Here is a 13,453-nt window from a genome sequence, read left to right on the forward strand (position 1 = left end):
ATCAAGTGTGGGCTCTGGGGTGGATGATACAATCAGGGTTGATCATACTTTTAAACAGTTAAGAGTGTAACTCAGTGAGTAAAGTTCTTGGAGCCCAGTTCCCAGAGTACTCTTAGAATACATGAAGTCCTGGGTTCCATCCTCATCACTGCATAAACTGAGTGTGGTGTCTCACATCTATGAGTCCAGAACTCAGGGGGCTGAAGCAGGAAGATCAGGAGTTCAAGGTCATCCTTGGCAACATAATAAGTTTGAGTTAGTCCAGGATACATGAAACCCTGTCTCAAAAAAAAAATAGACTTTCATTATGTTTCACGGTTTACTTTGGCCTTGGCTTGTTCAAAGTCACACAATTCCTAATTTACCTCACATTCACTTCTCCCAGTCTTGCCCCATCTGCCTCTCTGTTGGGGTTCATATTAGAGAATTGATGTTGCTCTTCTACACACCCTTGAAATGGCCTGGTGAAGACACTGACTCTGACTCAACTCCTTCATTTTACAGAAGGGGAAACTGGTCCTCAGAAGACGTGGATAATGTCTGTTCAGTATTGGGACACTTGGAGTAGGACTTCTTTTATTTCTTTGAGACAGGATCTGGTGGCTCAGCCTCTAGTACTGAGATAACAGGCAAGAGCTGCCACACCCAGCTTTAGCAGGAATTTTGTAAGCACCTTATTTTAAACCATTTACTCTAGAGAAAAGTCAAGAAGACAAGCCAGATGTGCTGAGGCAGGGAGGTACTTGGGATTCATTCCCCTGTCTGTTAGGGGGACTCTAGGCAGTGGAATCTTCAAGGTCAGATTCCAAGTTCCCAAACCTGGGGATCTAAAACATTGAAACTGTTGTTTCTTTGGTGTCAGCATCTTGAGGCTTCCATGACATTGACACGTGGAAATAACTGTGTTAATGGTTAGCATTCCCAAAAATAGTGGAAGCTGGGGATAGTGGCAGGAGTGGATCTTTTTATGAGAGTGCAAACTTGTACAGCCACTCTGGAAATCAATATAAAGAATCCCTCGAAACTAAAAATAAATCCACCACATGACCTCGCTATACCACTCCTTGGCATATGCCTAAAGGAACTGACATCCTACACCATAGATACCTGCTCAGAAATGTTCATTGTTGCCTATTCATGGTAAATATGAAATGGAGATAACCTATATTTCCTTCAACAGATGAACAGATAATGAAAATGTGTTACATATACAAGTGGAATACTATTCATCTGCTAAGAAAAATGAAGTTTGCAAGTAAATTTATAGAACTAGAATAGATTGTGTGGAGGGAGGTAACATAGTCCTAGAAAGACAAAAACCAAATATTCTCTCTCATTTCTAGTTCCTAGCTCCAAAATATGTGAGTATATGCAGGAATAACTGCAGAAATCAGGAAAGTACATAGGGTCCATGAGATTGGGGTTGACTTGAGAGAGGAATAGCAAGATACAGGTGATATGAAGAGGGAAATTAGAGAAGTGGAGAGGGTCACTCATTGGGGAGGGAGGAGAGAGGTCAATATATACAAATAAAGAGGAGGAACAAATAACATGAAGGTTGTTTGATAATGCCTCCAGGAATCATTTTGTATTTACCTAAAATTAAATGTGATATACGTAAGTTTATGTACACACACACACACACACAGAGAGAGAGAGAGAGAGAGAGAGAGAGAGGGAGAGAGAGCCCTTAAACATGGTTATGCTACTTGTACTGATAACACTGCACATAAGAACTATAGACAACCTAATAAAAACCTCAGTACCAGGCATGAGAAACCTCTGTTTGTGTTGTTGGTTAACGTAGGGACTCCCAAAACAATACAGGCTACTATTGTGTTCCTTGGTTGTTCCTTAGATATCGAAGGAAAGTATCTATTGAATATACTGCACAATTAGGACACAGAATTCAGATGACTTGAGGTGGAATTAACCTAAAACCCTTCTCCTGCCATCTAGCTTCCATAGTGCCAGAGAGTACTGTGCAAACTGCCAAGGGAGAGAAACAACGGTCCTATCCAACTCTGATGCCTATGAACCACAACAATGACCAGCATAGCAAGATGTCCCTAAAGGGTGGAATAGTAACACTCATATGTTGGCAGTAGCTAATAGCTGTCTAATTGGACATGCAACAGGAGAAAATAATGCCTGGTAATAGAAACCTAGCCAACAACTTGGGACTAGTGAGATCATGGGTTTTAGAAGAGAATCTACTATTACTCCTTTACTAGACTGGTGTAATTCCTCACTTCATTCTAAGATATATCCTTATACTCACAGAGATGTATAGCTCTGACCCCTCATCAAAGAAGCTTCTCTTAATAGCAAATGGAGATTATTACAGAAAACTACAACTGGACACAGTGCAGAGATCAATAGATCATAGTGAGCCCAGTCTCAATGTGCACATCTACAACACAACTCCTGCTCCTACATTTTAGGAAACATCATAGAAGATGGGGTAGAGTAATTGTAAGGGCCAGAGGGCCAGGAAGTCTGCTGTGGGATTGTGTCTCCTAGAAATGGCTGTCTAGGCTAGACCTGGAAAATGATAATGTCAATAGACCTGCTATCAAGTTCCACCATTTGCTGAAGGCCTGAAGTTGAATAAGGGGTTCAGCAGAACCAGGGGACTCAGGACTATGCTACTCAAAAGTGCCTTTACTGGCATCCAGTGAAGCTTTCATTCTGGATAGCTCAGAGTTCAAAGCAGGAACAGAGAAACATGAAAAATTTAAGGAGTATTTCTCATCACTAGCACTGAATATGCTCAGGGTACAGAAGCTCTCACGACAGAATGGGGGCTGTTTGCCCAATGTCCTTGAGTGAGCTAAGCTGCTTTGCTGGAGAGGGGGAGGAAACATCTTGCCTGTGGCATTCCTTGGGCAGGCAGAGGAGCTCTTCCTGGGAGAGTAAACAAAGTTCTTTGGGAACAGCGTTCACACAGCAGGATAGTGTGGGAAAATCCTTTATGTGCAAGATACTACATGCTAACATGGGAAGGGGGAAATCTCATGGGGCCCCACCTCCTAGGCAAAGAGCTACAGGCGATTAATGACTGCTGAGAGGAAAAATTAGCCTCTCCCAGAAAAGAGCCCTCTAGTTGGTTATCCAAAACATACTACGTGATCAGCGCTGAAATCATATACACAGAAACAACAAAACACAGACTCAGCAGGTTGTTTGTGTGTTTGTGCATATATGCAATGGCACAATGTGAACATTCCCATTCCAAAAGGGAGGAATCGGCACATAGAAAGATCAGATGGGCCCAGAGCAAGACCAAAATCCAAGCAGGCAGACATGGAATTCTGAAGCTCCAGGTCTGACATCTGGTGAGAATTGGAGGCATGATGGAGCTCCAGCATTGGTGGACCTGCCCCTACAGGAGAACCTGCCTCTGCAGGAGGACCTGCCCCTGCAATCTTGCTTGCAGCAGTTCACAGAACCTCTCTTCTGGGTGGGCTCTGCTCACTGCTTGCAGCTTTCCACAGCCAATGTTCCATATTCTTGGCATCTCTAACTTTCTGGAGTCATTGGCCTCACTTGCAGGAATTCTGACCATGCACTCGTTGTCTGGCCTCCCAGGCCTTCATTTGAAATCCAGATAGAAAGTTCTGTGTGGTACAACTCTTGCATTCTACTCCAATGATGGTAAGGTCTGTCACCAGTGAGCAGTATTTCAGCTTCCTCAGATCATGTCTTTAATGACCTCTAAGTATCTTAATGACTAACAGTGGGGAAACACTTCTCTACACAGCTCTGTAGGGGCAACATGACCTGAATTCGTCTCTTAAAGTTTTTTAAATGAATTAAAACATTTGCACTCGATCTTGTCATGATGGTTGAGGTCTGAGCAATTTCTGAGATAAACTTAATGCATTATTCTGTTGTTAATTATTGAGACAGGATCTCATTTCGTAGCCCAGGCTAGCCTATAATTTAGGGCAATTATCCTACCTTTGCTGCAAGTGCTGAGATTATAGACTAAGGCATCTTTCTTTTTGTCCCGAGGCAAAGTACTTTCCTATGACTCCTTCCTCTTCTTCGTCCTTGTCCTCCTCATCCTCTTCTTATTCTTTCTTATTCTCATTCCTTTTTCTTCAGTACTTGGACTGACTCTAGAGCCTCATCATGATAAACAAATGTTCTACCACCTAGCTACATTCCTAGCCAATAATGTGACCTTTGAAGAGATTAGAGCCATGTACATGTGCAAGGCTTTGCTTTCTATCCTGGCACCACACAAACAACAACAGCAAATAAACAACAAGAAAGAAATTAGCACCAGCTTTCTCCACGTCTTTGAGTGAGATCCCTTTTCAGTCAAACTGCACGTTTTTTTTTTTGTTTTTTGTTTTTTTTTGTTTTTTAAATCATTTGCCCTGCTTTTACTCCTGATTCTCACTATAAATCTGATTTGAAGCAACTGGCATAAAAATAATGCAACAGCTTAAATACCATGCTGTTTTGAAATCTCCTTCACCACATTATCTAGTCAGTCACTTATAAAAATCAGCCACGTATGAAGGCTGAAAACAGGGAAAAGGTATGAAAGTTCATTGCTAAAATGTAACATGCCTGACCTCTGGTCAAATAGAGTTCTCATTCTCACCTAAAACCTTGGGAGCACAAAAATGTCCCCATTTCTATTGTCATTCTGAACCTGTAAGCTCAAAATTAAAACCATACATTTAAGGCATTATAGGTTTGTTTTTTCTAACTCACTTCTCCAAATCCCTTCTGCAAACTAATCCCAAAGACTTAAGAACTGCACAGGCAGTCAATAGCAACAGCCTATTCCTACCACCAATTTTCTGTCCTAGTTAGACTTTTTTTTTTTTTTAGTCATTGACAAAATACTTGGCAGAATGATATCAATGAGGAAAGATTTATTTTGTGACAGAGGTTCCGATCCATAGTCCTTGCCTTCATTTATTTTGAAACCCCAGTCAGGTAGGACCTTGTGGTGAGTTGGAGTATGTGTCAAATGCTGCACATTTCATAGCAGATAGGAAGTGAGGGTAACCAGGAGAGGGTATATCTTCAAATGACATACCCCCAAAATCCACTTCTTGTAGAGAGGCTTAGATCTCAATTCAAGATATGCTGGGCAGGGCTGGGTCTGGAAGTCGAGTGTACCATGGAAGCGATGACATCAGCTGATCATAGGGTTCTGGGCTGGCAAGCAGGAAGTGTATCCTAACCCAAGCCTAGAGTTTTGGGTCACATAGGAGGTTCTGTTTTAGCAAGTCTACCTGATCCTACCTTGCCCACAAGCTCCTTTATCCTCAGGTCTAGTATGAGTCCTGCATCCAGTGCCTCAGCCTCATCTGATGAACCCTATCTGTGCATCCCAAATCTCTAGGCTTGGGCCAAGACCCACTCCCACCCTCCAAGGAAGAGGGGCTGGAGATTTCTAAGACCTATTTGTGTTCTTCATTCATAGGCAAACCATGACTCCATGGAAGATTCCTCTGCATTGTAAAAGGTAAGCTTTGCATTTTGTTTTAAGTAAGATTTTAATAGAATTTTTGACAATTTTAACACACATAAATGTGCTGACTTTACAGTTTAGTATGTCTTATTCAAATGTTTTTATAAGACTAATAAGAAAGAAGACCAACTCTAGAGTAATAGGGCCAAAGAAACCCACACTGACCCTGAAACCAAAGCCAGTGAAAGAAACACATTTTGGCTCTGAAAACAGAACCGGTGAAAGAAACACACCCTGACCCTGAGACCAGAGCCAAAGAAACACACTTTGGCCCTGGAATCAGAGCTAGTGAAAGAAACACACCCTGGCCCTGAAACCAGAGCCAAAAGGTTAAAAAGGGCCAGTAAAAGAAACATGCTTTGGCCCTGGAACAAGAGCCTGATCTGACCCTGACCAACTCAGCACAAAACCAACCAATCCTGGAGCAGGAAAACCAACCAATCCCTTAGCACAAAATCCCAGCCAATCTGAGTTTGTCCAACCTCAAGGGGATTGAAATCTGACCAATTCCCAACCCGAAAATCTTCTCCCTGGAAAAACTCTGCCCCTAGGAAACCTTATCTAAGCCCTGTGCCTGTTCAGCTGGCAGCTGCCCTTCTCCTCTCTCGCAAAGGCAGTCACTCTCCTGGATTCCTCCCTCCCAAATAAATCTCTTGAAAGAGTTGTGGGTGAGGACCTTCTTTCACCAGAGTGGAGCAGAGTCTGCTGGGAAACTCTCTTTGCAGAGGGGAGCAGAGAAGCAACAGCACCTCTCCTGGGAAACTCCCTTAGGGGAGCAGAGCTGAAGTAATAATTTTTGGCCCAAGCAAGAGCAGATTGCTACCTTTCTGCAGGGGTTTCCCCCTTAGCGGAGTGAAGCAGAGAGTAACAACTTGGGCTGGAGCTGAGAAGAAAGGGGCCTTTCTGCTGGGAAACTCCCTAGTGGAGTGGAGCAGAGAGGCAATGGATACCTCTGCTGGGAAACCCCCTTAGGGGAGCGCAGCAGAGCTCAGCTGTAATGGCTTTCTCTTGGAGAGGAGCAGGATTGCCACATCCTGTGGGGAGACCATCCCCCACCGGAACCCAGCTTCAGGTATGGCCTGACTTCCCAATAAGTCAGCATACCTTTCCCTCCAGAGCTGTGGGTAGGCAGGATACCTTCCTTCACAGCTTCAGGTATAGCTTGACTTCTGACAGTCAGGGTACCTTTCCCTCTAGAGCTGTAACATTTGCACCAACAGCTTCGGAAAAGTTACTCTCAGTAAAGTACCTGTCCTATGAATTCTTTGAATTACCTTTTACTTACTTAGATCTAAGTGTTTACCCTAAAAAGAAATCCTGGGGCCAGTGAGGCGGCTCACCAGGTGAGGCACTGTTCTGCAAGTGTAATGACCTGAGTTTGATTCCTGGAAGCCACATAAAGCTGATGAGTGAAAACAGACTCCACAAAGTTGTCTTCTGACTCCCACATATGTACCATGGCCTGCACACTCACATGTACACAACACACATCCACTAATACGTACAGTTCTTTAAAAGAGAAATGCTTCCTCAGACCTTCAAACTGATTACTGCTCTTGAAGGCAGAGCAGCCAATCTCTTAGTTCTTAAGTGCTTTTGTATCTTAAGTCTTCCCAATACTTTCCCGTTCATCATTTGTATCTGAATGTTTTTATGAATAGCTAGCTTTTTGTATATGTGTTAGAAACATCTTTTAGTTTTCCGTGTTGATCAGGAAACATCATGTGTCAAATCACCTTTCATTTCTTGCCTTCTTCCATCCACTTGAACCAAACATATTTGTGTTTCAGACTTTCAATCGTGCTATTTTTGTGTTAGATTATTTAATTTGTTACAATGTATTTTATATGGTATGAAGTCTAATCCTTTCTTCTAAAGTCTAGCTAGATCTTTTAAGTTACATGTAGTTCTGAATCATTTGAAGTGATGAATCACTTCTTCCTTTTCACTCTCACTCCCTCTTGCTCTCCTTCTTGCTCTGGCTCTCTCCCTCTTTCTTCCTGGGAGGGTAAGTCACTATTTTTCCCAGACTGGCTCCAGATTATTAGCCTTAAACAATCTGCCTATGTCAGCATGTCAGACAGCTGGGACTATGGGCAATATCAGTGTAGCTGGCATTTTCTTAGCCTTCTGAGTTCACATTTTCTGTTAAAGTATGACACAGTGAAAGTGTGCTTACATAGTAAACATCCAACTCACTGAATTTTGCCATGTAAACACATTCATGATGTGCCATCCCACTGGAAGAAAAGAACATTGTTAGTACATGGAAGCCTCGCACTGACCTTTTCTCAGTCATGATGCTTCGAGTTCACCATGTGAAAATAGATTCACACAATGTGCATTGTTTGTGATGTGCCTCCTTCCATCCAAAATTATGCTTTTAAGATTCATCTATGTTGTTATTTTAACATACGGTTTTGTTACATAATGTTCCATCGTATGGATATATCACAATTTTGTTTGTTCATTGTACTATTAGTAGACAATTTTTGTTCCAGTTCTCACAAAACCTACACACACACACAAAGGAGAAGGAGGGGGAGGAGAAGATAAAACTCTAACAAAATGCTTATTTATTGATATTTCTATCATGGTATTCATGATAGTTCTGACTGTCTGGCCATGTTTTCAGTCCTAGAAATGGAGAAGTCACCAGTCCCTGGAAACACTGGACATTGATTTGAAGAGGAATTCTCTCATGGGAATTTGAGATGTTTTTACCAAATGGGAATGTGAGGTATCCTAGAAGGGCATTAAGGATAACTGTTGGATAAGTTCAACTTATTCGTATTAGTTTTTAAAAAGTTATTCATAATCTCACCAATAAGGAAATTTGTGACAGCATTTTAATGTAACTAGGACTCTGGGTGTAAAGTAATGGAACTCTGATCATGTTAGAATGGAGTTTGAAGCAGAGAATGAATAGGGCAGGTTACAACTTTTTTCAACAGTTTGTTAGATAAGAAAGGAAGACTTTCCAGTTTAAAAAAAATTAGTAAGACTCTTGTCTCTTGGAGCGAAGCTAGCTTAGCTCCTTCCCACTGAGCCTGCCACCTTCCCTTCTAACTCACCTCCAGTACGCTGTGTTAGCACCTCTGGTCTACAGAAACACTTTCTACAGGACCCCAGTGGCAACCGGGGATGCAGGTAGGCGATTTTCACTGACATTGCTGTCCTCCATTCTTGTCTCTCCAGACGTACTCAGTCCCATAGCAGCCCGCCTGCAGGAACCACTTTCCACCCTGACTCCATGCCCTGTGGACTCTACCTCTTGGTGCAGACTCAGGTTGGCTCTTTCCTGCTGACCCTGTCAGCCTTCGCTTCTAGCCCATCCCCACTCATCTGTGTTAACCACCATGGCTGACCTGCAGAAATATTTTCTACTAGGGACCTCAGTGGCCACACTAGTTTGGTATTCAAGTAGTCAAGTTTCACTATAATTCCTCTCCTCAATTACACTCTCTCCAGACTTTGTTTACAGAAACCTCTCCTCCCATGCCACATCGGCTCCCTGTGGGCTCCATCTCTTGGTGCAAACCCAGAGTCCCCTTAGTCCTTTCATCTCCGTCTTTCCAGACATATCCTTCGTCCTATTGCAGCCCGCTTTCAGGAGCCCCTTTCTCGAGCCCCTTTCCCACACTACCTCCATTCCCTGTGGACTTTGCCTCTCGGCGTGAACTCTGATCCCTCTAGCTCTTTCCTGGGGCCCCTGTTAGCCTTTCCTTTTAGCCCACCTCTATTCCTTTCTGTCACCCACCAAACAGTAGACACGCTCTCTACCATAGATGGATCTCATAGCCACCACCCTTGCTTAGGATCCAGAGAGGACAACAACCAAAGGATGGATCACTCCCCTACTAACAAAGATAAGACAAGATATTGACTTCCAGAAACACCTCAAACATCATAATTCCAGGTACTTAGAAAAAACAAACACACGAGGCAATCTGCCTCTGTCAGAAGCCAATAACCATAGTACAGTAGGCCTTCAAAAATTCAATGCAGATGAATCATAAGATAATTATTTCAAAAATAGCAATTATGAATATGCTCAAGGACTTTAAAGAGGATATGAATAAATCCCTTAATGAAGTCCATGAAAACATAAACAATTGAATAAAATAATGAAAATAATTCAAGACTTGAAAATAGAATTTAACAAAGAAACAGAATCACTAAAGAAAACCGAAAATGAAGTAAAACTGGACATAAAGAAACTTAGGATGTCAAACAAAATTTCAGAGGTAAGTCTCATCAACAGATTATAAGTCATGTGAAAGAGAATCTCAGGTGTTGAAGATAAGATAGAAGAAATGGATTCCTCAGCTAAATGAAATGTTATGTAGACTCATGGATAGAAAATTGTGAAACTTGAAAATCTCCCATTAATTACCATGAGCTCACAAAAATTCTCAATTTCTATGTTCAGGATTGCATGTCCTAATTTGCCTGATGAAAAATATATTTTTAAGGGCTGGAGAGATGGCTCAGTGGTTAAGAGCACTAGCTGCTCCTTCCAGAGGACCTGGGTACAATTCCCAGTACTCATATGGCAGCTCACAACTGTCTGAAATTCTAGTTCCAGGGTGCCCAACACACTCAAGGAGACATACATGCAGGCAAAATACAAATGCACATAAAATAAATAAATAAACTTAAAAAAACAGTACTTTATAAAAAAAAGAAAAACACATTTTTCATCCTTCCATAACTACCATAGACTCTTCCCAAAGCATAAGCACTCAGGCTACCCTGAGATAGAGAAGATTCAATCCTGACGGCCACCACATTGCCAGCCTCTGAAAGGTAGCCTTCCCTGTCTGCTGGGTTTTATGGTTCACTTTAAGCCACTTTGTTTCTTAACTGCTCTTCATTTTTCTCACGCTTTTGTAAAACAATCAAATTAAAGTACTAATGGCTCTTAGAATTTTCAAGGTCTTGATAGCAGGCTTTAGACAGAAATTATTTTCTAAATTCCACCAGAAAGGACAATCTAGATTGAAACCATTCTTCTGAAGAATATATATTCAAGACAGGATTTCTCTATGTAGTCCTGGCAGTCCTGGAACACACTCTATAGACCAGGCTGGCCTTGAACTCAGAGATCCACTTGCCTCTGCCTCCTGACTTCTGGGATTAAAGGTGTGTACCCCTACTGCCTGACAGAAAGATTAATTTTTAAAGTTGATTTTTGGATGACAGGTTGTATCTATTTTAGTCAATTAAATTCAAATGTCCAAACAAACATCAACAACAACAAAATTTGATGTAGCGGCTCGAGCTTTCCAGTTCTCTTATGTGGAGTCCAGCAGCAACAATAATTAACCTGCTTCCACTTAACGCCAATCAGCACAATAGGATGAATTAATAATTTGCATAAGTTGCCTTTTGCTAATTTATGCACAGTTTGGCAGCTTTTCATTTTCTACTAAGGGCATGATGAGAAGCTTAATTCCTCCCCAGGGCACTGTGCACAGCATATCCTACTTGGAGATGGGGAATTGGAGAATCACTGTTCTCTTCTGTATACATAGCTAAAATTCAATCCCATTTCCACTTGGGTCACTAATAATATTGCCCATTTTCTTTTACAGTTAAAGTTGAATAGCCATGTGTTGAAAGAATTAGCTGTATTGTTGAATTTATTTTTTAATTGAAAATAGAGGCAAAAAAGTGAGGCACACGTTTGGCTAGGAGTCTCATTAGAATAGGTTTATTCTTGTTTTTGTTTTGTTTTTGTCTTGCACTTCTCAACAGATACCTGCTGTTCCAGGTCTGCCTACACCTCCCGGTTGTATGAGTGTTACAGTAAAGAATGGAATCTACCTACCACTGTCTCCTCCCTTGGTTGGTAGAGTTGAGCAGGTCAATCATCTAGCTAAGGGACTACTCAGGAGGATGAGATAATGCACTTCTTCAACCGAGAATTCCCACCCCTCCTGCCCTCAGTCCACCTCAGAATATCCGTGGAGACCTACCTGTTGGACCTGCATAATTTTGACTTTTTCTTCCTTCTGCCTTTTTTTGGTTTTCCAAATGCTAGAGCCTAAGAAGGTTTTCCTCAGCACTTGGGACTTGTCTGTTTCTTTAAAGCTCCTCTCTCCTCTTGTGGCTGCTTGTCTGCCTTGTGCCTCCATGCTAGCCTAACTCAATGCTTTCGCTCCCCTCTTCTCTTTCTCCCTCTCTGGGCAGATGCCAAGATTTACAGCTTGTCTGCTTTGGAGATTTTCTTTCAAACTCAATGGAATTGCACTTGAGCTTCCGTTTGAGTCCAATCTTAATTTTTTTTTTAATTACCAAAGCTAGGAATCCCAAGAGGGGACCCTGAAATCCAGGTAACACAAGTGTCCCTTCTATAACCTTCAGAATTATTTGAGCCTTAGTTCTAGGTTTTGCTAGACAAGGGTGATCTGAGAACAGGGAAGTGAGGAGCAGGGAAAACAAAGTACGATGTATCAACTAACTTTCGATCCTATAAATACCTCTATACTTTACTATATTGTTAGAAATCACTTTTATTATCTCTGAGTGGGCTCGGCAAAGGTGTGACACTGGTGACACTGGTGAGATTCGGCAATGGGCTTTAGCGCAGAGGGAGCAACCCCTCCCCCTTCTTCCCACTGTAGGCCGGCAGAGAAGGATGTTCGCAGGCAGTCCTTGCATAAGTCACCAAAAGTTCGGCCTGTTGTCAACCAGACCTTATCTCCTCAAGGAAGGATAGTCCTCTGCCTCAGCTTAACTCTCCTTTGTAGAGAATCAGTGTTCCATGTTCTTGTGTACCAGAGCAATACACTGGACCAGAAACAAATGGTTTTGTAAAAGTAGAGGCAATTCTTGGTACAGGAAAAGGGTCCTTGTCAGAACATGATCAAAAGAATGACCCATGGTGAACAATGCCTTGGGAAACTGTGAGGAAGGCTCCAGGAAAAAAGGCAAAGGGCCTTTTAACTCATGTTCGTTTTGTTCCCTGGATTGTTCTTGGATATGATTTCCGTGCCTCCTGTGGCAAACATTTACATTAAATTTATAAATTATGCTGGTTCTTGTTGGATGCAGAACATAGCTATAGAGCCCAGTCTGGTCAGTGTACCTGAGTCTAGACATGGCCTCTGCCTTGCTTTCCTGCTTTCCCAGATATAATCTACAGTACATGTCAGGAATTCTGTTTAAACTGGTCTGTTCTGAGAAAGTTCTGGGGAAGAGCTGCTCTGTTAATATTTAGCAGGTGCTTACTAATGTTTATTTACATGTTTTTTTGATCATATATTTCTCATCATGTTTTTCTGAGCTCAAACAGCCTTCCTTGAATCATCATTTTCTTTGTTTCATTCGTGTATAAACGTCCACTGAAACTGAAGTAGGGCTGTCCACAGCATTAGACTGTAGTCCGTCCCATTCTTTCAGGTCTTCAGATCCCAGGTCCAGCAGACAAGATCTGCATAGGTCAGCTAAAATGTCCACAGTCCTGAGAGTAGAGTGGGCTGGTGAGCTAGGAAAAGATGCTCAAGGCCCTGAGTTGCCTGAGCTCTGGTTCTTCACAGCGCATTTGCATAGCATTCAACATCCTGAGTCTGTATAACCAATGGGATTTTCTCACACATGCTTAGTGACACGTAGCCCAGACTTTTTCTGCTAACTTTGTTTCTTATAATCTTCTCTCTCTCTGTCTCTCTGTCTCTCTGTCTGTCTGTCTGTCTCTCTCTCTCTCTCTCTCTCTCTCTTCCTCTCTCCCTCTTCACCCCATCCTTTGCAGCCACACCAAGGGACCTCTAAAAGCTCTCTGAGCTCTTCATTGTAGTTGTCTTTTTAATGTAAGGATTTGCCCTCAGAAATAACTACTTATGAAATTATTATTTTAATGTCCCATGAGAAATGAAGAACAAGTATTATTAACCTTCACAAAGAATGGCTAAATAAATTAAGGAAGAATTTTATGTGTTATACACAATA

Source organism: Peromyscus maniculatus, chromosome 5 (assembly GCF_049852395.1).
Source record: "Peromyscus maniculatus bairdii isolate BWxNUB_F1_BW_parent chromosome 5, HU_Pman_BW_mat_3.1, whole genome shotgun sequence".
Classification (NCBI taxonomy): Eukaryota; Metazoa; Chordata; class Mammalia; order Rodentia; family Cricetidae; genus Peromyscus; species Peromyscus maniculatus.